Source organism: Staurois parvus, unplaced genomic scaffold, assembly GCF_062004578.1.
Source record: "Staurois parvus isolate SC_StPar_1 unplaced genomic scaffold, SC_StPar_1.0 ptg000089l, whole genome shotgun sequence".
NCBI classification, from domain to species: Eukaryota; Metazoa; Chordata; class Amphibia; order Anura; family Ranidae; genus Staurois; species Staurois parvus.
In genome coordinates, this window is record NW_028317885.1 from 880,485 (window position 1) to 907,684 (window position 27,200).

A 27,200-nucleotide genomic window follows, 5' to 3' on the forward strand; every position below is an offset into this window, starting at 1 on the left:
GGATAAGCCGGGTCGGTGCAGGCGGAGTTCTTTCTTAGTCAGGGTCAGATCAGATACAGGCAACAGAATCAGGTTATGGAGTACATCACATTGTAGACCAGAAGGCATAGGCTAAAGTGTGTTTGGGATTTAAATAGCCTGCTTTGCGATGACGTGCACGCCGGTGTGCATGCGCATAACCACACACTCCCGCGCATGCGTATCGCCACGGCTGACAGGGATCCGGCTCCAGCGAATAGATGTGCGTCGGCGAGGGTACGATCCCTGACAGTAACAATGGGCCCAAAATGTTATCCCTTTTTAATATAGGCCAATACTTACACATAATCTCCTCCATCTCCATATTGGCAACTGAAGTTGGAAATAAAAGCAAATTCCAGCTTAATATCTTCTTTTTTAGGTCTCCTTTCTTTTAGTGTTTTTATCTTCCTGTCCCTCATGTATTCTTTACTGATTTCAAATCTCAGTTTTTCCAATCTACCTGGATCATACCCTTTTTGAACAAACCTTTGTTTAATCAGTTCAGTTTGATCAATCTAATCCGTAAGCCTCGAACAATTTCTTCTTATGCGACTAAACTGCCCCTTCGGTATCCCCTGAATCCATTGTGGATGGTGACAATTGGAGGTAGGAATGTATTCATTCTTATCTGTCTCCTTAACTTCTTGCCGACCAGCCACTGTAGAAATACGGTGGCAGGGCGGCACGGCTGCGCAAAACCACTTTTTAAAACGTGGTTTTGCAAAGCAGGTAGGGGGTGCGTGCGAGGCGCGCCACCGACATACCTGCACCACCGATTGCAGCCGCGGGTGTCAGTACCTGCCTTTCCCGGCGATTAGCGGCAATCACTGACAGAGAGCACGGCTGTAGTGTTTACACTGAACCTCTGCTTTCTGTCAGTTCCCTGTCAGCTCCTGGCATGCTGATCCGGAGAGAAGAGTTTATCTCTCCGTATCAACGTGTTCCTGTGCAGTACACACCCCCGTCCCCTAGTAAAACACTCCCCTCACACAGTTAACCCTTTCACTGAATAAAAAAAGTTAACTCCTTCCTCACCAGTGCCATTAGTACAGTTTCCGTGGTTTTTTTTTTTGCGCTCACTGTATTGGTGTCACTGGGGATGTCAATGACCCCAAGTCAGTTCCCCCCCCCGTGTCAAAATGTCCGCCGCAGTCCCGCCATAAGTCGCTGATCACTGTCATAAATCACTGATCACCGCCATAAGTCATAGATCTCCGCCATTATTAGTATAATAAAAAAAAAAAATCCCAGTATCTTTCCCGCCATTTGTATACGCCATAACGCAAAAAGTCCAAAATATTGTTTTTTTTTCTCAAAATTGTCAGAATTTTTTTTTTTATAGCGCAAAAAAAAAAGGTGATCAAATACCACCGAAAGAAAGCTCAATTTGTGGGAAATAAAGCATGTAAATTTAATTTATGCACTGTATTGCATGACCGCGCAATTGTCCGTTAAACTAGTGCAGCGCTGTATAGCAAAAAAATGGCGTAAATTGCAGTATCTATATCATAGTTTGTAGACGCTATAACTTTCACACAAAGCAGTCAATGTACACTTATTGGGATTTTTTTTACCAAAAACATGTAGCAGAATATATTTTGGCCTAAATTTATAACTAACTTTGAGTTTACTGTATATTTTTTATAGCTGAAAGTAAAAAATATCGTTTTTCAAAATTTTTTGTTTTTTTTTGTTTATAGCGTGAAAAATAAAAAGCGCACAGGTGATCAAATACCACCGAAATTTCGTTTGGGTGCAGCATTGCATGACCGCGCAATTATAAGTTGAATTATTGTAGCGCCGAGTAGCAAAAAGAGGCCTGGTCGGGAAGGGGGGTAAATCCTCAGGAGGGCAAGTGGTTAAAGTATATGTTTTTGTATATAATCTCTCATTATCTTTAAAAATACATAAATCTAGAAAATTTACTGATTCAACAATTATAGTCTGGGAAACACCGATTCCGTGTGGATTATTTTCTGTGTTTTAAAAAAAACCTGTATTGACTCCATATCACCAGGATATCATCTGTAAATATCTTCCATGTTCTTAACCCTTTCCATACCTTCCCAAAAATTTCTTCATGTTCCCATCTCGCCATGAACATATTTGCTAGGCTAGGTGCAAATTTTGCGCCCATTGCCACGCTTTTTTTCTGGACAAAAATCTCCTTCATACCAGAAATCATTGTTAAGCATGCCGATCTCTAGTAATTGAATGATGAATTTCCTCTGCCTCCTATGGATCTCAGTGTATTCTTTAGAGCCCATTTAACTGCTCCAATACCCTCTTCATGTCTGATGCTAGTATATAATGAATTTACATCAATAGTAACTAGTATGGTATTCTGTGTGACCTCTATATTCTCAATCAATTCAGTGATATCCTGTCCATCCTTCTAATAGGCAGGCATTTGTTTTACAATAGGCTGCAAAAATAAATCTATTTTAATTTTTCTCTAAATTTAAACTCTTATGGATTTTTGGCAGATAATAGAACACTGGGATTTTACATTTGGAAAGGAATAAGATATTTTGCTTCCTTCTCATCTAGGATTCCCACATCTTTTGCTTTCATAACTAAATTCTGAAGTTGTTTTTTAAATTTGCCAGTAGGGTTTCCCTTAATCTTAATATAGGTGTGATTGTGGAGATAGTATTTGCTGCATGCTAGTGCAAGCTCGTGCTCCTCAGAATTACCCCACCAGGAGGTGATTAAGCCGGAGTGTGGTAGCAGATGTAGCAGGTAGGGATCAAGCAGAAAGCTAGTCAGTAAGCAAGCCAATGGTCAGTAAGAAGTGGTTTACGGTTGGGATTAAGTGGAAGCGAAGTCGAGCATTAAGCCAAAGGTTGATAATGAATGGTTTCAGTTTGGGATCAAACAGAAGCAGGGGCGGACTGACAACTCATGGGGCCCCCGGGCAATAGGGGATCATGGGGCCCCTGTGTACTCGCCCACACTCAAACCACACCCAAAAAAGCCTATGAAAGGTACCAGTGGCATCTCATGGGGCCCCCTTCTGACACTGGGCCCTCCGGCACTGCCCGAGTTCCCAAATGGTCAGTCCGCCCCTGAACAGAAGTGAAGTTGATATACAGTACAAGCCAAGGTCAGTAACGAGCGTTAGTGAAGATACAGAAGACAACAGTAGTGAAAGGAGCAACATACGGGCTGGAGAAGAACAAAATAATCTGGCTAATAGAAAGTGTAGGGACATGGCTTAAATCAGGAAGTCCGTGGGTAGAGAAAGGAGTTCAAGGTTCCCCAGAAACAAGCTGCAAGGCAAGGTTGTCCATAGGATAGCACAGCGAGAAGAGTCACAGTCTCAGACCCAAGTCCTTACAGAATGCTTGCTGATCTCCCATTTCTGTTAATGACACGGAAGCGACATATAAAATGTCACTTTCCCCAGCCAGTATGGCTGGTGAAGAAACTAGTGGAGTGCAGTCTGCACTCTATTAGTTTCATTGAAGCGCAGGTGAGATATCAGGGATTTTTTAGACCCTAATGTCTCATTAAAGAGAACCTGTCACCAAAAATACATCACATAGGGATCTTTTGTCCCTATGTGATAGAAAAATAAAAAGTTTAGAAAGTTTAGTAAAAAATGTGTAAAAAAAAAAAACAACTAGTTGCACTCAAGCACTTCTGCCAGATTGATTCCACATATCTCGGAAAATGCCGGTCTCACCTCGCATGTTATTTTCAAAAACAGAAGTGAGAGGGAAAAGGAGATGTTTTGGAGCTCACAGAGGATGTTAGATGGAGGCAGAAAAATAGATTATACAGACATTAAGTGATAGATGTGTACGGATTGTTTTGAAAAATAAAGATATCATTTAGTGTCACAAAACAGAATCCTGCCTCCTCATCCTCCCCTTATAGCCGGCCAATCACGCTACTTTCTCTTTTTTGCAAGATGCTTAAAAAAAAAAAAAAAATCCGGCCTCCTCCACCCCTTACAGCCGGCCAATCACCATCCTTTTTTTTTTTTTTTTTTTTTTTTTTGTAAAATAGAAATAGAGTAAAAAAACATTTTTTTCTGAAAGGTGAACATGTGCATTGACAGATTTGGTGGAAAGGTGAACTATTCCTAAAAGGTGGCCCTAAACCTTCTCTTCTGATATCCACCCACCAGCAATCTTAGCTCCTCCTTTCCCTGGATTTCCAGATTCTACACCCATGGGCGAACCGAGAACCAGCATGCTGTGTGCCGCTGGGTAGATGGGAGGAAGATCAGTAAATGGATCTTCCCTTTCTGTTAATGAGCCAGAAGTGGCATGTAAAATGTAATTTCCTGGTCCTTGTGTTCCTGGCCGGGGAAGAAACTAGTAAAGTGAGATATTCAGGGCGTTTTTTTGCAGCTGGAACATGGCGGAATGACATTCTGCTACTTCCAACACCAGCCCTGTGCTCACCACTATCTACTGCCCGGCTCCCCTGTGACAGCACAGCTGAGCTAACCCAGCGGGCGGCTCTCTACAGCTCTCCCTGCCCTTGCACACAGTGCAGAAATAATGCACAGCACTCACATCATTCATTCCAGTGACTTAAGCACTTGCAGCTTCAGCTCTAACTAGCCTCTTTATCTCTGCACCTCTGAATGGGGAGTGTGCAGTGTCCACACACGAGGCGCTGGCACTTTCTGCCCTCCCTCCCGCTCATCAGCTAGTAAGCCATCCCGCCCTACCACCCTCCAGCTTATCAGCTACTAAGCCTGGCAATTCTATTCTGGCTCTCTGATCTTTTTAATGTGTGGGCAGATAAGGTGAGGGGTGCAGAAGTAAGAATTGATGAGAAAAGAGTGGAGGACAGAGATGAGCACTGGTGAAAGTTTAACATTAATATTTATTTTAGCATAAAAGTAAATTCTTCTGTTGCTGGTGGGTTCAGAAATGAGCTTTGGAGAGGAGTACAGGGTGTGAACTTTGGGCAAGGTGCTGGGGTGAGCTGCGAGTAGGGTACAGGAGTGATCTGCGGGCAGGGTACAGGAGTGAGCTGCGGGCAGGGTACAAAGGTGAGTGGTTGCCAGGGGTAAAGATGTGAGCTGCGAGCAGGGTAGAGGGGTGAGTGATGGAAAGGGGTACAGAGATGAACTGTGGGCAGGGTACACGGGTGAGCTGTGGCAGGGGTACAGAGGTGAGCTTTGGAGAGGAGTACAGAGGTGAGCTGCAGCCAGGGTATTGGGGTGAGCTGCGGGAAGGGTATTGGGGTGACAGGTGGACAGGGGTCCTGGGTTGAGCTGCGGGCAGGGTCCTGGGGTGAGCTGCGGGCAGGGTACAGGGGTGAGAGGTGGACAGGGGTAAAGATGTGAGCTGCGAGCAGGGTACAGGGGTGAGCGATGTAAAGGGGTACAGAGGTGAACTGTGGGTAGGGTACAGAGGTTAACTTTGGAGAGGAGTACAGAGGTGAGCTGCAGCCAGGGTATTGGGGTGAGCTGCAGGCAGGGTACAGGGGTGAGCGGTGGACAGGGGTAAAGATGTGAGCTGCGAGCAGGGTACTGGGGTGAGAGGTGGACAGGGGTACAAGGGTGAGCTGCGGGCAGGGTACATGGGTGAGCCATAGACAGGGGTACAGAGTTGAGCTGTGGGTAGGGTACAGAGGTGAACTGTGGACAGGGTATGGGGGTGAGATTTGGCAGGGGTACAGAGGTGAGCTTTGGAGAGGGAGTACAGAAGTGAACTGTGGTCATGGTATAGGGGTGAGCTGTGGGCAGGGGTACAGAAGTAAGCTTTGGAGAAGGGTACAGAAGTGAGCTGTGGGCTGGGTTACAGGAGTGAGCTTTGGACAGAGATATGGAGGTGATCTTTGGAGAGGGATACAGGGGTGAGCTGTGGACAGGCGTGAGCTTTGAACAGTGGTACAGAGGAGAGCTTTGGACATGGGGGAGAGGTGAGCAGTGGATAGGAGGTGCATAGGTGAGTGATGGGTGTTGGTTTTTTAGGGAATAAAAGTTGTAAAGTTTTCACTGGGGAAGATTTTTACGTGGTAGGCAGGGACAGCATACATACAGTATAGCATACAGAGATCATTGGTGCAACAATGTCTCTTTAACGCCCGCTGTAAAATTAGGCCGCACCTGCTCGATGATGCAGACCACATCACTACTTCTCTTTCACCCCACCCCACTCCGGATTTAATGCAGTTTAATGGGAAATCGTGCCCCTTGCAGCTTAATGGGAAATTGTGCCCTTTGCAATTTAATGGGAAATCGTGCCCTGTGCATTTTAATGGGAAATCGTGTCCCGTGCACTTTAATGGGAAATCGCATCCCGTGGACTTCAATGGAAAAAAGTCTCCCGTGGACTTCAATGGAAAAACGTCTCCCGTGGACTTCTATGGGAAAACGCCTCCCACGGACATCAATGGGAAAACTTCTGTCAATAGCAATCCTATGTGAACACTTATCTCCATATGCCAGTCTGCTCTATCACTTGCGAGTCTGGAACGCACAGCTACAAACTTGCACAGGACCCTTTTCATAATGGCACCCAAAACACAGTGCGTGTGGATCACATCTGTGTGGACCACCTCAATAGGAACACAAAATATCTAGCCTTTCATGCGAATCTGTGAGTTTAAAAATGAATCTAGAATTGCATATGTGAATTAAGGTGGCTCCATTCACATCTGGGTGTTTGGGATTGCAGTAGAATCACTGTGATCGCAAAACGCAGGTTCAGGTTCCATTTTCAATGGCGCCTAAAAACATGGTGCTGTTTTGCAATGATTGCCGCATGGCAGATCCTATTGCGTGAAGTTCCAGATGCTGGCAACCTACACTAAGCTAAAAAAAAATGTCTCATAACTCTTTTTAGCTGGCTCCTAGATTCAAAGCAAGAAAGTGTATAATATTAATAATAGAAACCATAACGGTATAATTGTTATTGTTTTTTAATTTTTGGTTTTTTTTTTCAAATTATTAACTACAACAGAAAGAAAATAGCTGTACCCAAACGAAATTTCCTTCCTTTTTTTCACACAAATAGAGCTTTCTTTCAGTGGTATTTGATCACCTGTGCGCTTTTTATTTTTTTGTGCTATTTTTCTGCTACATGTTTTTGGTAAAAAAAAATCCCAGTAAGTGAATATTGATTGCTCTGTGTGAAAGTTATAGGATCTTCAAACTATGGTATAGAGAATGGAATTCACACAGCTTTTACTTTCTGACTGCCCATCACATTTCTTGAGTTGCTAAAATACCAGTCACTAGTCACTTAAATGATATATTGCTCACACAAGCCATGGGTACATGTGGAATTACACCCCAAAATACATTCTGCTTCTTCTTCCGAGTGTGGGGGTACCACATGTGTGAGACTTTTTGGGAGCCTAGCCACATACAGGAGCCTGAAATCCAATGACCACTTTGAAAGCTTGACGGTGCGTAACTTCCTCATTTCACTTCCTCACTACCTATCACAGTTTCAGAGGTCCTGAAATGCCAGGATAGCACTAACCCCCCTTCCCCCCCTCAATAAACCCTTTTTGGAAAGTAGACACCCCAAGGAATTTAAAAAGAGGCATGGTGAGTATTTTGCCAATCTAATTTTTTCTCACAAGGTTTTGAAATATAAAAAAAACCAAAAAAAATATGTTTTTGCTTTCTTTCTTCATTTTCCAAAAACTTGTGGCAACAAATGAGATCTGAAAAATACTTACCATGCTTCTTATCAAATTTCTTAGGGTATCTACTTTCCATAAAGGGATCATTGGGGGGGGGAATTGGTGCTATCCTGGCATTTCAGGGCCTCCTAAATTGTGATAGGTAGTCAGGAAGTGTAATGAGTAAATAAAGCCCTTTAAACGCCTGAAGGAGCATATTGGATTTTGGGGTCCTGTACTTGGCTGGACTGCTAAAGTCTCTCACATGTGGTACCCTCATACTCAAGAGATGTAGCAGAATGTATTTTGTATATGTAATTCCACATATACCCATGGCTTGTGTGAGCAATATATAATTTAGGGGACAACTTTGTGTAAAAAAAAAAAAAAATGTTTTTGTCATGGAGTTTAAAGTTTTTTTTTTATTTTTTACATTATTTTTACACTGTCCCTTTCATTTTTTTTTAATCACTTTTACTGCTATCTCAGGGAATGCAAATATCCCCTATAACTGCGATGGACATTGTCATACATTCATTTTTGAGAAATCTGGGGTCTGACTCTGACTGCTCTTACATTATCTAACCTCACCAAGATCGGTGTGATCAGATGCTTTCCCAATTTACAAATGGTGCTGTTTATATCCTGCAAAACTGAAGTGATGAAATGCTGGTAAGCTTCTGATTTCTTAGACTATGGAGATGATTGGCACCATTCCGGTCTCCAGTCAAATCTATGGTTAGCTGGCAGAAACTCCGGCTGCATTCTCAGGTTCCCCCGATGGAACGACGGGAAAGCCTGAGAAACAGTGGGGGGGGGGGCATCTTCTCTTGTAAAAGCAATCCTGCAGCTAATTAGCCACTAGGATTGCTTTTACATGAAAACCGATCGCCAGCTGAAAAAAATTATACCAGGATCCTGATATAACCACTCAAAGTCCGGTGATGTACCAGTACGTCGTTGGGTATATATGCTATGTTCTTTTTTTCTTCTATGCAGCCTGTGTACTGAATTAAAAAAGAAGAAATCTCTGCCAGAAAAAGTGTGTGGTATGCCCACCATTAGAATACCTCCCTACATCCACCCACTTCTAATGGTGGGCACATATGAAACGTTCTTCTTTTTTTGTTCAGCCCATGGGCTGAACGAAAAAAAAAAACTAGCAGATTCCTCTATTCACATCGGTCGATGTGGATGAAGGAATCTCTGCCAACAATTTGTTTTAAAAATATATACCGAAGCATAGGGGCCATCCACCCACTGGCCACCCCAGGCCCCTATGCTTCGGCATATATGCTCTTTTTTTAACTGCGGATGAAAAATCTCATCCAACAGCGCTGCCCACATTGACGTATGTATATTCTCAGAGCAAGTTCCTGTTGCTGTCAGAATAAACAGGTCGGTGCTGCAGCTAAATGGCATTCCTGCAAAGAAAACGGCATTGGTTAACAATAAAACAGTAACTCAATAAAACAATTTTTAAATCAAATATGTCCCCAAAAATGTTATTATATATATATATATATATATATGTATGTATGTATATATATATATTTTTTTTTTTTAAAGCATAAACTATTCTAACTACTTCAAGCCAGCACACATCTTAAAATATATCATCCTAATAATATTAATATACAATAACAATTTTTTTTGTATTTTTTGTAAATCATTAACTATGAGCAGAAAATATCTTAAAATTTGTAATATTAATAATAATAATAACAATATTAAATATAATAACAATAAAAGTAATTTTAAGCATAAACTAGTAGACTACTACAATAAAGAACATATTTTAAAATATATAATACTAATAATAATATTCAATAACTATATATATATATATATATATTTTATTTTATTTTTTTAAAGCATAAACTATTATAACAACTTCAAGTCAGAACACATCTTAAAATATATCATCATAATAATATTAATATACAATAACAATATTTTTTTGGATTTTTTTTTTTTTAAATCATTAACTACTATGAGCAGAAAATATCTTAAAATATATAATAATAATAATAACAATAAAAATATAATAATACAAGTAATTTTTAAGCATAAACTATTAGACTACTACAATAAAGAACATATTTTAAAATATATAATACTAATAATAATATTCAATAACTATATATTTTTTTTGGTTTTTTTTGGTTTTTTTATTTTTTTGTTTTTTTTGTTTTTTTTTTTCAAAGCATTAAATACTATACCTTCTACAAGACAGAAAAACTCTTAAAATATATAATATCATAAATACATCTAAGCTGATAATATTATAAATAATAGTGTACAATGCCGTTCTCATAATCGATGACGTAGTCGATTCCCATGTCATCTAGTTGCTCTCTCAGATTGTTGAAATCCTGGTCCTCTGGTGGGTTAGGAACGTCCTCCCGGCAGATGGGACAGGTAGCACTCTGTTGAACCCATTGTTGGATGCAGCGATCGTGGAATTGGTGAGCGCAGGGTAGGGTAGTATTTTCGTCTCCATCTTCACAATCTGCCAAACAAATGGTACAAATTACCTGGTCCTCGCCGCGTGGCTCCATGGCCGGTGCTCTCTGTGGCTCCATGGCCGGTGCTCCCTGTGGCTCTGGGTGGTGCTCAGCAGCCCTGTTGCGGTCTCTTGGAGATCGGCTCCGTCTGATGGCGGGGTCCTCCCGTCTCTGCCGTTGTTGCACTCTGGACCTCGTCCGATGGGCTATGGGAGACTCTCCGCCCTCCTGACGTGATGGCCTTCCACGAGATGGACGGCGTGAAGATCGCGGCATCCTGGTAGTAATTGATGCCGGAGTACCTGAAAACAGCTTAAATATATCTAATATGAAGAACACTAGTAAGCAAATCGCAATGTATTGTAATAAAGATGAGAAGAGTCGCAGTCAGTCGCAGGAGGCACAGTCTGAGGATGCAATCGCCACAGCTACCAGCACAGGCCTCAGGCTGACTCAGCACCAACTGTCACCAACTGTCACTTTTCCGGCCTTGTCACTCTGCCTGGCAATATGGCGCTCATGTAACACTACAACCAAATCCATGTTCTATCATTTTATAGATTTTACAGAGAATTACACAGAATTGGGGCTATTTAATGGTTATTATAGAGTTCTGCCAGAAGATGGCAGTCTCAGGTGTAATACCGCTCCTCGCCATAGATGTCTCCCTTCCCAGTCGGCTCCATACAGAGAAAACGGCGGCCATCTTTAGCTATGTAAAGTCTATGGGAGGCGGAGGAGAGGAGCTGCTGAGAGGGGAACAGGAAAGGAACGGCCGGGGCGGGGATGATGGCCTCCGGGGGGGAGCTGAGCTGAGCAGGTGAGGAGGACAGAGGGCAGGAGAGTCGGGGAGGTGGATGGAGGAGGCCGGGGGGCGCATAGAGGAGGTCGGGGGGCTTTGTGGAGAAGGTAGGGGGGATTGTCTGTATAGAAAGGCTGATAGGAGGTCATGTGTGGAGATGGGGGGGGGGGGTAATAGGGACACACATAGCTGGGGCTGCCCCCCCAGTGCCCCCCCCCACATCAGCGCCCCCCCCCCCACAATGTCCCCCTCACATCTGCCCCCTCAGCGTTCACCTGCCCCCTCAGGGCCCCCCCCCACCTGCCCCATCAGTGCCCCCCCATCTGCCCCCCCAACGTCCCCCTCCCATCTGCCCCCTCAGCGCCCCCCCCCCACCTGCCCCCTCAGCGCCCCCCCCCCACCTGCCCCCACAGCGTTTCCCCTCCACCTGCCCCCTCAGCGTCTCCCCCCTCCACCTGCCCTCTCAGCGTCTCCCCCACCTGCCCCCTCAGCGTTATTTTCTCCCCCCCCCCCTGCCATTTCAGCGTCATCCCCCCCCCCCCTGCCATTTCAGCGTCATCCCCCCCCCCCTGCCATTTCAGCGTCATCCCCCCCCCTGCCATTTCAGCGTCACTTCCCCCCCCCTGCCATTTCAGCGTCATTCCCCCCCCCGCCATTTCAGCGTCACCCCCCCCCTGCCATTTCAGCGTCATCCCCCCCCCCCCCCCGCCATTTCAGCGTCATTTCCCCCCCCCTGCCATTTCAGCGCCAGCACCCCCGCCATTTCGGTGTCATTCCGCCCCCCCCCCCCCACCCCTTCAGCGTCATTCCCGCCCCTTCGGCGTCATTCCCCCTTCCCCGCCCCTTCGGCGTCATGGAGGAGAAAATCCCCCACTTGCTGTCCCAACGGAGATCAGGGGGGTTGGGGGGGTCGGTCCATTCAATACATGCTACACCCTGATTATGGGTGTAACATGTTATGATAGGTGAACTTATCCTTTAACCCCTTCCCTACCGGGGACTTATACCCCCTTCCTGCCCAGGACAGTTTTCAGCGCTGGCGCAGTTTGAATGACAATTGCGCGGTCATGCAACACTGTACCCATATGACATTTTTATCATTTTTTTTCCACACAGATTTTCTTTTGGTGGTATTTAATCCCCTCTGGGTGTTTTATTTTTTGCTCTATAAACAAAAAAATAGCAAAAAATCTAAATAAAAAAGTGTTTCTCTGTTTCTATTATAAAATTTTGCAAACAGGTAATTGTTCTCCTTCACTGATGTGCTTTGATGAGGCGTCACTGATGAGTCGGCACTGATGATGCTACACTAATGGGCAGCACTGCTGGGCACTGACTGGCGCCACTGCTGGGCAGCACGGATGGGAAGCACTGCTGGGCACGTGAGTGGCACTGCTGGGCACATGTGGGTGGCACTGATCATCAGTGCCGATCTGTTTTCAGACAATTGCCGGTTATAGGCAGGACTTTCCTCACACTGTGACAGCGTGAGGAAAGTGAAGCCGACGACCATCAACTGCATTTACCCAGTGATCTGTGTGATTGGACACAGCTGATCATGTGGTAAAAGGCTGCTATGATTGCCCTTTTACCACATCACGTGATCAGCTGTGTATATAGGACACAGCAATCACGGAGATCACCAGATGCGCGCCGCTGGGGGCACGCGGGAGGGCGCGTTCTAGGAGGATGTCGTATGACGCCCTCCCAGAACTGGACAACCGCGCTGTAGCCTTCATTCAGCTATAGGCTGGTTGTCAAGTGGTTAAGAAGCCAGTACCTGATGACGTCCTTAACAACCAGCTATTCACCAATATGCTTTGCAATGCAACACATTTAACACACACCACAAAACGCACAGCAACCGCGGTATAAACGTGTGAAATATGCATATGTGTTTTTGCCGCAGGTCAGCGTGAAAGTAGCCTAAGTGATGACACAGCCCCTGTGATGTTGCTTGTCACATGGTGTTTCAGGGAAGTAAACAGAGGAAGGCTTGTGAGAGTGAGAACCTATACTGGAGATCAGTGATCATGTCATTAGAGCAAAGGTGTCTTCACATCGCAGCATATCAGGATACTGAGAATGTTCATTAGAATGCACACGTGCCAGAGGTGTCACCAGGAAGGTAAACATCAGTAATGTATTAACCGCTTCCCGTCCACCCTATATAGAAGTACTGCTACAAGGCGGCACGGGTGCACAAAATCACTTGTATATACCTGATTTTACATTGCCAGGTAGTGGGCGCATGTGTGCCCTACCCGCGCCATCATTAGCGGCCGCGGCTATCAGTCACCACACCTGGTTATGGCCAAACATCTGCGATGGGGGGGTGGGGGGGGGGAGAATGGTTTGTAAACAAAACAGTTCTCCTCCCTGTCAGCTCCTGCACACTGCTTTGCATGGCTGTGCATAGTACTAACACACAGCCCCATAGTAACACAGCACACAGGTTAACCCTTTGATCGCCCCACATGTTAACCCCTTCCTCCCAGCTGCCATTAGTGCAGTGTCAGTGGTTTTTATTAGCACTGATCACTATATTGGTGTCCTTAGGGATGTCAGTGACAACAGGTCAGTTCCCTCCCAGTGTCAGAATGGCCACCACAGTCCTGCTATAAGTTGCCGATCGCCGTCCTTACTAGTAAAAAAAAAAAACCCAGTATATATACCGCCATTTGTAAACACTATAAATTTCACGTAAGCCAATTAATTTACACATATTGGGATTTTTTATAGCAACGACATGGAGCAGAACACATTTTGGCTTAAATTTATGATGAAATGTGATTTTTAAAATTTTTTTACTGGACATGTCTAATAGCAAAAAGTCAAAAAATAATGTTTTTTTTCTCAAAATTGTCAGTCTTTTTTTTATTTTTATTGTGCAATAAATAAAAAACGCATAGGCAATCAAATACCATCGTACCATTGACCAGCCGTAATGCAAAACAATGGCCTGCTCAGGAAGGGGGGTAAATCCTCTGGAGGGCAAGTGGTTAAAGGTTAATTCCCGTTTTGTAACATGTTACCCCCATATTCAGAGTGTAACATGTTATGAAAGCACTGGCCCCCGCTCCCTGCAGATCCCCAGCTTTGTCAGCTAGTGAGGGATCTTCTCCCCGATAGCTGTCAAATTTTTAAAAAATGTGGCCGTGCGGGGCTCCATTTGCTCCGCAGCGTCACTCCTCTGTGAATGAGAAACTACTAGTCCCGACAGACTTAGCGGCTGTCAGCTTGTAGTTCTCAATGAACTACCACGGCACTGTGGAGCACTGGGGTAGTTCATTCAGTCTTCCTGTCAGTATATCTGCTTGCTTGTACATCCTGTATGGGTGAGCAGATGTACTGACAGATCTGCAGGAGACCTGCATGGCATCGGTGATCTGCCTATCGCTGGTGCAATGCTTTCCAGGCATCTGCAGCAAAAAATAATGCACATTTTATTACCTGCATATAAAATGTGCAATTTTTATTTCAAAAGGTGAACTTATCCGTGAACTAAAAGGCTTTGGAAGGTGAGAATACCGGCAGCGAGTATTATGGAGTATTTTCATTCTTGTGATTAGAAAGCCTTAAGGTATAACTAAGGATAAACTTTTTTTTTTTTTGGGTAGAGTGGAGAGGGATTGGAACACCTGTCAGGTTCTTATTGCTGTCTGTGTCCCTGGGAGATTCCCCCTCTCTGTTTGTCCTGTTTGCCATTATCATCGAAGGTAAAAGTCAAAGAAAATCCCAAATTTTATGTTGTCCCAAGAAAAGTAATAGAGGGAAAATCTTCCAATGGGGGACCCCAAAGGATTCCCTTAATTTGCAGGGATCTTCTTCACTTCCTGTTTTGGCTATGGGACAGGAAGTGAAGGTAAATCTCCCCAATGGGACACAGATGGCAAAAAATAAAACTGACGGGTGTTATAACCCTCCCTTACTCTATCCAAAATGAAAAAAAAATGTTGCCTATAGTTCTACTTTATACCCCTTTTAAAATATTGAACTCTGCCGTAGCAGGATCAGTGATGTTCTCGCCCATGCCGTCCCTTCTCCCGCTTGTCTCCCCCTCTGGCGCCAGCATCTCAACAGTGGGCACCCTGCTGTGACACCTTGTGGCTTCACAGCCTGGTGCCCACTGCGCATGGACGCATTGTACTGCGCCTCCCGAATGGTCCGGCAGTCTTCTGGGACCTGTAAAGTGTCCTAGAAGACTGTGAGGGGGGGAAGGAGGAGGGCTTGCCAGAACCAGGGATCCGCTCCCCCCTCCCCCCAAAAAAGTGCGAAATGTGGCAGTGGAGGGGATAGGAGGCAGACAAGCAGAGCTGCCCCTTTTGGGTGGAGCTCCCTTTAATATATCTCTAAATTATGTTTTTTTAAATGCAAGCAGTAGCTGAAATGTGATTTATTATCAATAACAGTCATAGGCTGGGGGAACGGCAAGACCTGTAAGTGTTAACTGCAGCAGAGAAAAATGGGGTTCCTGCCCTGCCAAACAGGACTGTGCTCTGTGGCAGAGCTGTGTAGATCTCAGGACTGGAGGGATAGAAATACAAATCCTCTGTCATATAAGACCTGTATAAATATTTCAGCCATATGTTTGATGTTAATATTATATAAAGGCTGGTATGTGTGAAATGTATTTATATATTTTGTTGTTTCTTTTTGTGTATTTTTCTCTTGGTTTAAAGTTCCTGCTGGTTTCTCCTTGATCAGTGATGGTCCAGTGAGCTGAGCAGTGTGTGAGATGATTCAGTAGGAAGTTGGGACCATGGGGCAGAAGAAAAAGCCATTTCTCAGGTTACTGGAATACCTGGTGATCATAGGAGCAAGGTAAGCCATGGTTCCTTTTCATGTTTTATCACTGGAGTACTACAGCAGGCATCACTCGGGCAGTTTAGTTCTATAACCAAAACACAGCATACAGTGTCAGCAGCAATCCACTGCCTATCCAGAGCACCTTTTTATTCTTAGTAATTTCAGATCATACACTAGAAGGATAGATGACATTTTGGCAAAAATCAATATTCCATCTCTCTGTTCTCTCCCTCCTCTTTGGCTCAGAGACAGCAGCGGGAGCCATTGGCTTCTGCCAATCGCAGCCAGTGAGGAGGAAGCTGGGCCTGGCTGTGCTTTGTGAGTCAATGGACACTCAGAGCTGGCTCGGCAGTGAACCTGCACGAGTGCTCCCATAGCCAGTGGCTTGCTATGAGGACACTTGGCAAAGGGGGAGGAGCCAGGACCACTATCGGGGGACCTGAGGGGAGCGCAGTGCAGGTATGTATGACATGTTTATTATTTTAAAGAAAATGAAATGGGTTTAGAATCACTTTAAGTTGCTGTTCTGATACAATTACAGGGGATTGCAATATCTGTTCTGCTTTTGAAAATGTAAAAGTCAACACATTTTTCAGTTTAAATCCGCTAAATACATTTAAGATGCATCAAAACAAAAGTATTGTAACAAAAACAAAGCAAAGAACATTTTGTCCACTATCTGCAATGCTGCTGAGAAGGACCCTTTCTCGCTGTGTGGAGGCAACGGTTGCCTTTCAGAGACCTGATACACCCACTGCTGAGTCAGAGACAGAACTCTCCAATCTGCAAGGTGCATGAGTGTCGCTGATCCCAAAGCTATAGGTCTGTCCTGTGCAGAACAACCGCTGCTTCCACAGAAAGAGCAAGGGTCCTTCTCTGCAAGATGCTGTCAGGGGACAGGCTTTTCTTCTCAGACTGTGACTGCTTACTATAGTAAACACACAGACGATGTATACTTTTTTGTTTTGAAGCCAGCAACTGAAAGTTGTGCCTGGTACACACTACAAGTTTGTTTGTTTTTTCCGTTCAGCCCAGCGGTGATCCTGCCAGTAGGGTTGAATTCAGGATTCTGTGTTGGCCACGTGAGTTATTTCAAACCAAACTCCATAAACGGTGTCATCATGGACCTGCCTTTGTGCACCTGGACTCAATCATTTGGCAGAGTTTAGCCATAAAGTGTATGTACTGTATGATACAGCCAGCTAATTTCAGAAACCAGTTCACTGTGGTCTCTGGAAGGCTAAAGTCTGCCCATTTCATGCCACTTGTAGACATACATTATGCCATCCAGCACACTGATACAAGAAATGTTCACTTTTTGGTTGTCAGTGGTTTTTTATAAATGTAACATTTTGATGGGTGTGCATAGACAGACTTGGGTCACTCTCTCCTAGTAGTAGAGATTTGGGAAGTTGGTTCAGCACATTGTATAGGTACAGCTAAACCTGCATGGTCTCCATTTGCTGATATGCTTGCATCAGGTCTTAGGACCATAGAAATTCCAATCTTTTGGCCAGTCTCTGCGTCTTGTCTGGTTTTTAAAGTGGTAATAAAGTCTCCATTTTTTTTTCCTTTTTAATATATCAAAATCCACAAATAAAACACTCCTCGGTAAATCATTTAATTTACAAATATGAGGAAACACTTATTGCACTGAGGTTATCACTGTTACTGGCTGCAGATGTTTAGCAGTGCTTCCCCAACTCTCTGACCAGGAAGTTAAAACTGAGCACATCACAAGATGACCCTCTTTGGGACTACATGACCCAGCATCCAGTTGCCAGTTCTTTATGGTGAATGTAGTTATCATTTTTGCAATGACAGGTCCCTCCAGTCATTAAGTGGAGGAGGGAATCTGTTTTAGTGTTTTGCAATTTACAGCTTCTGATCATGATGCAATTAGTAAGCTAGTAAGGTGAAGAATATAAATATTGCAGTGAATTGTTGCCACATCTAGAGATGGGAAGGCCTGGCAAAAAGTTTTTTTTTTTCCTGGAAAAATTTGAAAAAAAGTAGAGCGTGGAATATGCTCTTTTACAAAGATAATTAATATATCTATGGCATGGCATTCAAACTATAGAACATGAAGAAGTTAACCCTAAACTCTCCCAATGACACCAACGATGGGGCACAATTCCTTCCAAGGACTCGAAGAACAGGAAAGTAGGTTGGGCGCACGTCAATGATGTTGCAGATAAAACTTTTATTGGAATCTTCAAGAAAAATGCAATACAAACATGACGGCTCCCACAATACACAGAGAGCAGTAAACGCGTTTCACACAGGCATGTGCTTAGTCATCACTTAGTCAGTAATGTCTGTATCAATACACATTTACTGTTCTCTGTCCATTCAGGGCGCTGTCATGTTTGTATTGCATACCAATAAATGCTTTATCTGCAAAATCGTTGAAGTGCTGCCAACTTACTTTCATGTTCCTCCAGTGCTACAATCACGGATTGGGCCAGCACCAATTGATGTGTGGAGGGGCTGTGTGTTCATGCACTCGCCTAGATTGGTCCTCCACATTTTCTACAATTTTGGTTTCCTCCTTCCCAGTGACAGGAACGATGGGGCGCCGTTGCTCCCAGTGACAGGAACGATGGGGCACCGTTGCTCCCGGTGGCACAACCGATGGGGCGCCGTTGCTCCCGGAGGCACGACCGATGGGGCGCCGTTGCTCCCAGTGGCATGAACAATGGGGCGCCGTTGCTCCCAGTGGCACGAACGATGGGGCGCCATTGCTCCCAGTGGCACCAACACCAGCAGGCGGTCATGCAACACTGTACCCATATACATTTTTTAGCATTTTTTCGAGACAGATAAAACTTTATTTTGGTGGTATTTATTCACCACTGGGATTTTTATTTTTTTTGCTATATAAATGAAAAAGTCCAAAAATTTTGAAAAAATAATCCAAATTAGTTTATAACCAAGAATTATTATTTTTCAAAATGTTTTTTTAAATTTTTAGTTAATTTTTTTATATTATCATTTGTTTTTTTTTGTTAACATACCGTCACCCTAGCAGTACAGTGTCACCATGTCACTGTCACTACTTGTGGGGGGTGATGAAGATTTTTTTTTTTTTTTTTTTTACACTGATTGCTTTTACACCCATAAAGGCTGTAAAAGCAATCATTTCTCCTTCTGCCATTGAGAAATACTGTGTGAGCTGTGATTGGTCACAGCTTGTCACATGATATAAGGCTTTTGTGAATAGCCTTGTACCATGTGCTCTCTGTGATCATTCACAGATTTCACACGTAGTAAGCAATGATGTTATAATGACATCTTGCTTACTACTATTCATTTGATCACTGATTGGCCAATCAGCGATCACATGATCGGAACCGCGCACAGAGGTCCCGTACAGCAATCGGTTTTCCACTGTGTCCCAGGGAGCGCACCCAGGCTGAAAGTGGCGGGCGCCGTTTATGAACGGCAACCCGCCCCTGCACTGCTTCTGTCTGCCCATTTATATACATGAGCCGGATGGGAAGTGGTTAAACCATACAAGAGGTGTAGAGCTAGTTGCATTGAAACGGCAGCTGCCACATAAAACGTGCCCGCAGGCTCTCACCACTCTAAACGATATGGGCATCTAGTGACAATGTAACGATCTTCACATGGTTGGCAGATAAGATGATGGTTTTAATGTCATCCAAGTGAGCAGACCGTGACAGCCTCCGAAAACCCCGCCGGGTTACAATAGATGACCATCTGGTTGTAAAGGCTCAAAGCTGTAGTCTTAGGTAGTGTAGCAGGGGTGGCGTATACATTACTGCCATGCTTGAATCAGTGTGAGGCGGATCCACACATTACCACCTGTGTAGGTGTGGCCCAGGGACTAGCTGACGCTGCCTACGTCAACGCGTTTCGCCCACGTGACCGTGGGCTTTGTCAGGACGTCGGGACATACGTGCTCTTGGCCTTTTAATGAGAAAGACATCCCGTTCAGCCACTTAAAATGGCCAGGGGTGGTCCCAGTTTAAAGGACAGCACCTCTATGTCTCAGACAAACCATTACTTTTAAAAGTAATAGGTTAAAATCAATATAAAGCAATTTTAAACATCCACGGTGGTACTATAATTGCATGTTAATTCAATATATTAAACGGGGCCCACTTTTTCTATAGTTATTCATAGAACAGAACCCAATTATCAATGGCACAGACAGTGGTAATTCAAAGAACATTAAAAGGGGGGAAAAATTTCAATTAAAGGGAATAGTGACCATCATGGCTCTAGAAAGACCTTTAAACTCATTTCATTATTTAACCCGAGGGGTGCCAAAGTTTTTATTTTAAAAATCCAAGTCTTTTCTTTCTTCAATAACTCCATATTAAAGTCACCTCTCTAAAGAAGCATGGCGGTTTGGGACTTCCTAATCTTTTTGCCTATTTTCAGGCGGCTCAGATAGCACAATTATCGTGTACTACGGCCAGGAGTTATGTCCCCCAGTGGGTTGGCATTGAGGCCTTATCTTGCTATCCTTACGCTGTTGGGGCTCTTATGTGGCTTCCCAGTCGCTTGCGTCCTCCTGTTCTGTGTCCTATGTTATCCTATTCATTAACGGTGTGGGATAGATGGTGAGCTCGCAAACATTTATTCTCCCCACATACCCCACTAGCTCCATTTTTTTGCAATCCCGAGTTTATACCTGGCTTATCACCGTCGGTGTTTCAATGGTGGATAAATAAGGGGTTGCTGCGTACCTGGATGGGCTTCGCCCCCGTTCTCTCCACTGTTTCTTGACAAAATATCATTTGCCTCCTGGGGAATTATTTCATTATTATCAACTTATCTCATTTATCGGTATTAAACTCAAATTAATTACAGAACCTTGCACACTCAGTCCGTTGGAGGTCTCCTGTGGAGCAACTGGGATGATGAGGGGTCGTTTATCCATTGTCTGTGCTTTCCTTGTTGATCCACTCACTAAATTATTTTATATGACTCAATGGGAACGGGATTTGAATAGCTCATTAGACTTGGATACTTGGCGAGATGTAGCCCATTCTTTATCAAAGATCCCGATTAAACGCTACTTCGTTGGTCTCTGGTTCCCAAGCGCCTTTTTCTGACTTTTCTAGTCTTAATCCTTATTTCTTTTCTTTCTCTGAATTGGTCTTTGATACTTTTGGTAAATCTCTATGGCACTTTGGTGCCTATGTTCATTGATAGATGTAAAATTTCCCATCTGGTGGTGATGGTGTCCTTTGTATACAATGTGGTTGACTAGGGATATCTTTTCTATATTTCTCATGTGCTGTTATGTTCTAAGTATATGTTTATATACTTCATCTCACCGTGTTGGTGCATATTGTCTCTATTTCTATGTATACTGTTGTATACCAATCTTTCAGTAAAAATATTGAAGTATAAAATCACCTCTCTAACTTGAGGGCAAAGAAGCCTTTCACTTTCAGACTTTTTTGTTTGGTGAGTCCATTTTCCAGAGCTCAGTTCCCTGCCTATGTGGCTGAATACGTGTGTTCCCGATATATGAGACTCTGGATAGAATTGACTCCTTTAAGACGGAGGGTAGTTGTATAGCGATTAATTTGTTACTGTGTGTGGCCCGGGTCATTTTAAGGTGATAACGTTATCATACCTCATTTTAATGTGAATGGAGGATCTGTTGGCCTAATAGGTCTATTATATTTTTGTGAATTTAATAAAGCTGTTGGTTCTCTTTCAAAACCTCTTTCTTTAGGGGGTCTTCTGGATCCCCCAATATCTTTTTCTCTCTGTTGTATAATCAAAAAAGTGTGCTGTCCCTTTAAAGTTATGTGAAACGTATGCAAATCACCAATTATAAATAATAGTATAAATTGACAAACTGAAAAAATATAAAATGTAACATTTGTAGCATTTAAAAGCAACTCAAAAGGTTCATGTGATCCATATGGAATCCACGTAGTGAAGAAAGTGCTCAGTGTTGATAAACCTCCACTTCACAAAAGTGCTCCAGTGCTGGAAAAGTGCTCCTCAAAGGGAAAGAGAATGGCCTCTTACCAGATAAAGTGGATCTCAAATGATAGAGATGGAATAAGCTGATCACTCATTAACCTCCCTGGCGGTCAAACTAATCAATATTTTTGAATGTCAAAGCGGTACATTGTTTGCATGGAAATATTTTGGTTTTTTATTGTAGGCCTGTAATTCTTAGGAACAACTCACTTAAATCTGTCCAAACAAAAGTCTAGTAAACATCCCGGGTATGATAAAGTTTGAAACCCGAAATCATAAATTATAATATAATAAATAATTATAAAAAATAATAATATAATAATAATAATACATTTAATTCAATAATGTAGTCAAACTAAAAACACTGAAGTTTGAAATAGAACACCAAGTTTGCACATCACTGAGCTCAGTCGCAGAATTGTTTTCAGTGTCTGATGATGAATCTCCCAACGAATCATTATTGCTCAATTCTGCAAGTGGTTCTAATTCACTATAACTGTTCTCTAGCTTGCCTAAGACCGCTAAAAACGCCAGTGCACGATGACGTCTCACCAAGACTCCGCCTGATGCGTTTCTGCAAAACCGGCGTGCTCTGTTGCTTGGTTTCAAGTGATCAGAGCTCCTTAGGAATCCATTACAGGTCAACATACACATCCAGGGGGGTTGGCAGATCAACTCCATTTCAATCTTATCATACGTAGTAAAATGTAATTCAGACATTTTCACTTTAAGAATGTTTGTTCAATATTCCAGTCATTAGTGGATCAAACTAATGTTCATTTTTGACCACAGTGGCAAGAAAATTCGAAGGAGCTGGATGGAAAGTTTTTCCCAAATGAACAAATTTGCAACAGTGTATGTGGTTTTCATTTGGGAAATAACATTTGTTTCAAAATCAAATGTTAAAATCAAATTCAATTTTCGAACGACATTCATCAAACCATCAAATGTATTGAAAAATTTGGAATGACTGTTCATATGAACATTCGTTCAAAAATCTAATAGTGACATGGGCTGGCCCCCTCCTCAATTGATATTGGACCGACTTCTGCAGGTGTGACATTTTATACCACTTGTGGCTCCACTCCTCCCCCTGGGGGAGTTCATGTGCATCTCCCATTCTTTTTGATGAGACGTCTCGGGTGAACCAGAGTTTGTTGATGTGGGTTTATTTTAATTGTTTGAAGACACGTTTTGGGCTTTGTTCCTTTCCCCCATTTCTGTTTACATCTGGTCAGGAAGGAATAAGACGTAAAAAGGAAAAAGCAAGATATTGTCAAGACAGTTTTGGATCATTGTGGTCTCTGTTTTGTTTGATTACCATTTCTGTTATTCTGTTTATTACGGGATCTGCATATCCACATTGTTCTTTTTGTTTGTAATCCTACTGTTGCAGTAATGTCATTCTGGATTCTCTAAGTACTGTTCCATTTTCTCTATTATATTGACAATAAAAGTTGTTTGGATTAAAAAAAAAAAAAAGGGAAAAAAAAAATCAAATAGTGTATGGCCAGCTTCTGACAGCAGTCACAGTCTGTTTGCTTAGGCTTGGTTCACATATATATTGGCATTTGATGCTTTCTCCAGTGCTTTTTTCAGCTTGCTTTGCGTTTTTCTCAACGCGTGTTTGACGCATTTTGCATTTTGTTCAGCTTTTTGGTAAAGTTAATTTTTGTTGTTGCTGGGCAGAATAAACATGGAAAATGCGGCAAAAATGCACTACTGTGCACTTCAGCAGCTTCTCCATTGAAGTCTATTGTAGCAAAAATGCTGCTTTTTGCTTTGAAAAAAGTCCCTGACCCTTTCCGAAATGCAGCAGCTCAAAAAAGCATAGATGTGAACATGTTCCTTAGGAAACCATGTTAAATGGATTATAGTGCGTTTCTGCAAAAAGCGCTAAAGAACACATTAGTGTGAACGGAGCCTTAATCTGCAGTTGGTAAATGGACTACATTTTCCCAGACAGAATTTTTCCTTTGCACATGACAATTTGTATTGTTTGCACACCACACCCTAAAGTTGGCCATACACTAAACAATCTAATTGTACAATCTCCTGAGTGACCAAAACTATGTAAGTCTAAGTTCACACCTATGCATTTTCTACTGCATTTTGCAGAAATGCACAGCCATCTATTTAAAGCGGAGTTTCACCCAAAAGGGGAAGTTACGCTTTTTTGCTTTGTCGTCCCCCCCCCCCCGCTCCCCATTAAGGATTGGCACCATGGGGGAGAGGGTACCCAAATTTGTCAGGTACCCGCTCCCACTACCGCTGTGATCGCCTAGGCAATCGGAAGTGGGAAGTGGAAGTTGTCCTCCCTCCCCATATTCTTCTGGGACACGTGACAGGTGCCAGAAGACTACGGGACCATTCACAAAGTGCAGCGCTACTCACACATGCACAGTGGGCACCTGGCTGTGAAGCCTCGAGCCACAGATGCGCCAGGGAGAGAGAAGGCGGCCGGTGAGACCAGCGGTGGTGAGGACACCGCTGGACCGAGGGACAGGTAAGTTACTGTATTTTAAAAGTCAGCAGCTGCAGTTTTTGTAGCTGCTGACTCTTCTTTTTTTTTTTTTTTGTCAGCTGGAAGTCCACTTTTGGTCCATTTTTGGTTTTATAGACTTCAATGGAGACACTGCAGAAAAGCATGTAGTGTGTTTTTGTTGCGTTCTTAATGCATTTTAATCTGCCCAGCAAAAAGTTAGAAAGAAAAATAAAAACCGTAAAACGCATCAAAAACGCACGTGCGACTGCAGACACTCTTTCTGAGACCGGAGCATAATAAATTGGTCTCTAGCTATTACTCCGCACTGATTCTGATAGATCGTAGACAATGCCATACAACTAGGGAAAGATGGTATGCTCTTGTCCCAGATCTGACAGCTCAAAGATGGTCAGAAGTGCTTCGGTCATATGTGACTGCACCGTCAGGACCTTCCATCTGCCCCTCTACAGTATGAAGATCTGGAGATGCCGACCATTACCCACGACCAACCCTGAGAGCCCCGTAACAGAGCACTTTGATTGGCTATGCCACTAAGATTATTTAAGATGGGTAGGAGGGACTCTGCAACATGTTATAAATGTTCAGTGACTTAGCCTGGGTTCACATATATGTGGTGCGGTATATCGCATGTGATTCGTACAGGTACCGCACCGCATTCCTGTGCAAATCACATGCGATTTGTGTGTGGTGCGATTGGAGCCATACATTATGCATGGCTCCAATCGCACCACACCCGCACCAAAAAGGTACAGGACCATTTTTTTGGGTCCTCACTAGAATTGGATGGGTATTCACACCTATGTGATCCAATTCTGCACATTGCACCGCGTTTTTTGGACCGCTTTTGGGGTGTTGTTAACGTAACCTACACACCAGCAGCAGTTCGCATGAACGGGGTGCGATTCTGATGCGGTGCGGAATTTGCACAGAAAATGCTGCGAATTCCGCACTGCATTAGTGTGAACCAGGGCTGAGGGAACATTCCTGCATATGGTCTGGGAGTGTGCTATGGTCTGACCAATGTGCTCACGTCACCCAATTTATAGCAGATGTGTTTGATTTACCAAATATTTGTAGCCCACTTACTTGCCTCCTGGGGGTAATTGAGGACGATATTATAGATAATGCCACGCAAACCTTCTTGAGATGATTATTTTTTTATGTGTGTAAATTGATCGTGTTACATTGGACACAAACGGATGTCCTCGGTTTGGCAGCCTGGGAAAAAAGAGTGAATTATAATGTCCCACTATATGAAATGACATATGAAGCAAGAGGATGGCCTAAAAAATGTCTTTGAATTTAGTGTAGATGGATAGAATCATCGGATACAGTAGACAACAGTCCTGGAGGGGTATAATTACTGTATAGAGTATGATCCATTGTTGTCTTTGATTATTGGATGCACTGGTACATGACACTGTGGTGTTCCCAGTATGTTGAAAGGTTGAGGAAGTGTGGGAGTTCACACCACAAAGTTTGGTTTCAAATCTGATTCCAATCTTTCTGTGTTCCTTTTCTTTTCCTGACAATTTTTCTTAACTATCTCTATTACTAAGAAGCAACATCTTACTGCTGCACACAGAATAATACATGTGAAACTGCTCTATGTACTTGTGGTATCCGTCTTATTATATTTACTGTATGGCTTTGCAGACAACATTTGATTAGCCATTTGGTTGTGTTACATTGTGCAATGTCTTGGAAGAACTGGATAATATTTACGGACTCACTTTTGTTCTTTTCTGTATATTTCTTCAAAGGTTTTGTACCAGAAATTGTTTTTATACAGACCTGTTATGCTGTATATATTTGTGCAGATGGCAATAAAACAATCGAAAAAAAACAAACACATGTACAAAAATGCAAAACGCATCGCAAAAAGCACTGCAGAAACAGATCAAAGGGAAACTGCATAGGTGTGAACCAGGCCTGATAGGAGGACAAAGCTAAACAATCCATTTAATTAGTATCAATTAATCAGGTCCTTGCTCTAGAATTGATGGTAGATCTAAAGGAAAGCCTACAATCAGATTGCATGGTGGATGGTTAGTTTAGGACTCTGTTTCACTGTTTTATGTGTTTTTTGTATTAAACATTTGATACAAAAGATTCTTAAAATGGCAACCAGCAGGTTTAGGTGATCGTATCAGTACTTTGGACTGGATCCTGAGGAGTACAGGCAGCCAAGGCAGACCTAGGACAATGAATGTGACCCAGTGCAGGCCTATAACTCGTATTTCGAGTGTAACACCGAACTTTAATAGGGATTAACTTCCTTTATTGCACAATGTGTATTGCATCAATTAGGAAACCTTTATCCTGTGTCCTCATTTCCTGACGATCATATTGAGTGGCAAAGCACAGATGGCCACACATCAATGCCTGGAATCCAGCCTTGTGTCATCTTATCACTGGCCTGTAGTTCCCATATCATACAGTAGGGGGCGCAGCTGGTGGAAAAGGAAGCTCCTAAGACTCCTAAAACAGCGGTACAAATGACAGAGGCCAACATCCACCGATTTCTGCAGCGGTTTCTGCCACCTGTGAGCAGCTGGCTGCAGCCACAAAGCCCTGTACACTTAGGCTAGCTTCACACCTATGCAGGTTGTGTTTGAGCCATTTTTGCATTGTCTTTTGCGTTGCGTTTTTGCCACGTTTTTGATGCGTTTTGCTTGTTTTTAAAAAAAATAAAAAATTATTGTTGCTAGGCAGATTTAAAATGCAAAATGTATCAAAAACGCATCAAAAACGCAGCGCATGCTTTTCTGCAGCGTTTCCATTGAAGTCTATAAAACTAAAAGCACAACTTTTTGCGTTAAAAAAAAGTCCCTGAAAACGCACAGATGTGAACATGTCCAATAGGAAATCATGTTAAATGGACTGTACTGCATTTCTGCAAAATGCAAAACGCTGCAGAAAATGCTTAGGTGTGAACCTGGGGTAAAGGCTTCTTTCACACTGATCCGTTTTTCTT

At 43.1% G+C, this 27,200-nt stretch overlaps 1 protein-coding gene across 13 annotated transcripts in view; it reads left to right on the forward strand.

The window, feature by feature from the left end:
- The window catches only part of LOC149468331 (uncharacterized), a 654,932-nt gene that overhangs the window by 526,945 nt on the left and 100,787 nt on the right, over nucleotides 1-27,200 (forward strand). For 5 of the 13 annotated variants that reach the window (XM_089670290.1, XM_089670291.1, XM_089670293.1 and 2 more), the window contains one exon: nucleotides 15,615-15,756. The exons of 6 other annotated variants lie outside the window; for them this stretch is intronic. The gene's annotated coding sequence lies outside the window, so the exon portion shown is untranslated. Of the gene's footprint in view, nucleotides 1-10,826; nucleotides 10,951-12,176; nucleotides 12,315-15,614; nucleotides 15,757-27,200 lie in introns of those variants that run through there. 2 more of the 13 variants (XM_089670295.1, XM_089670296.1) reach the window with 2 other exon arrangements.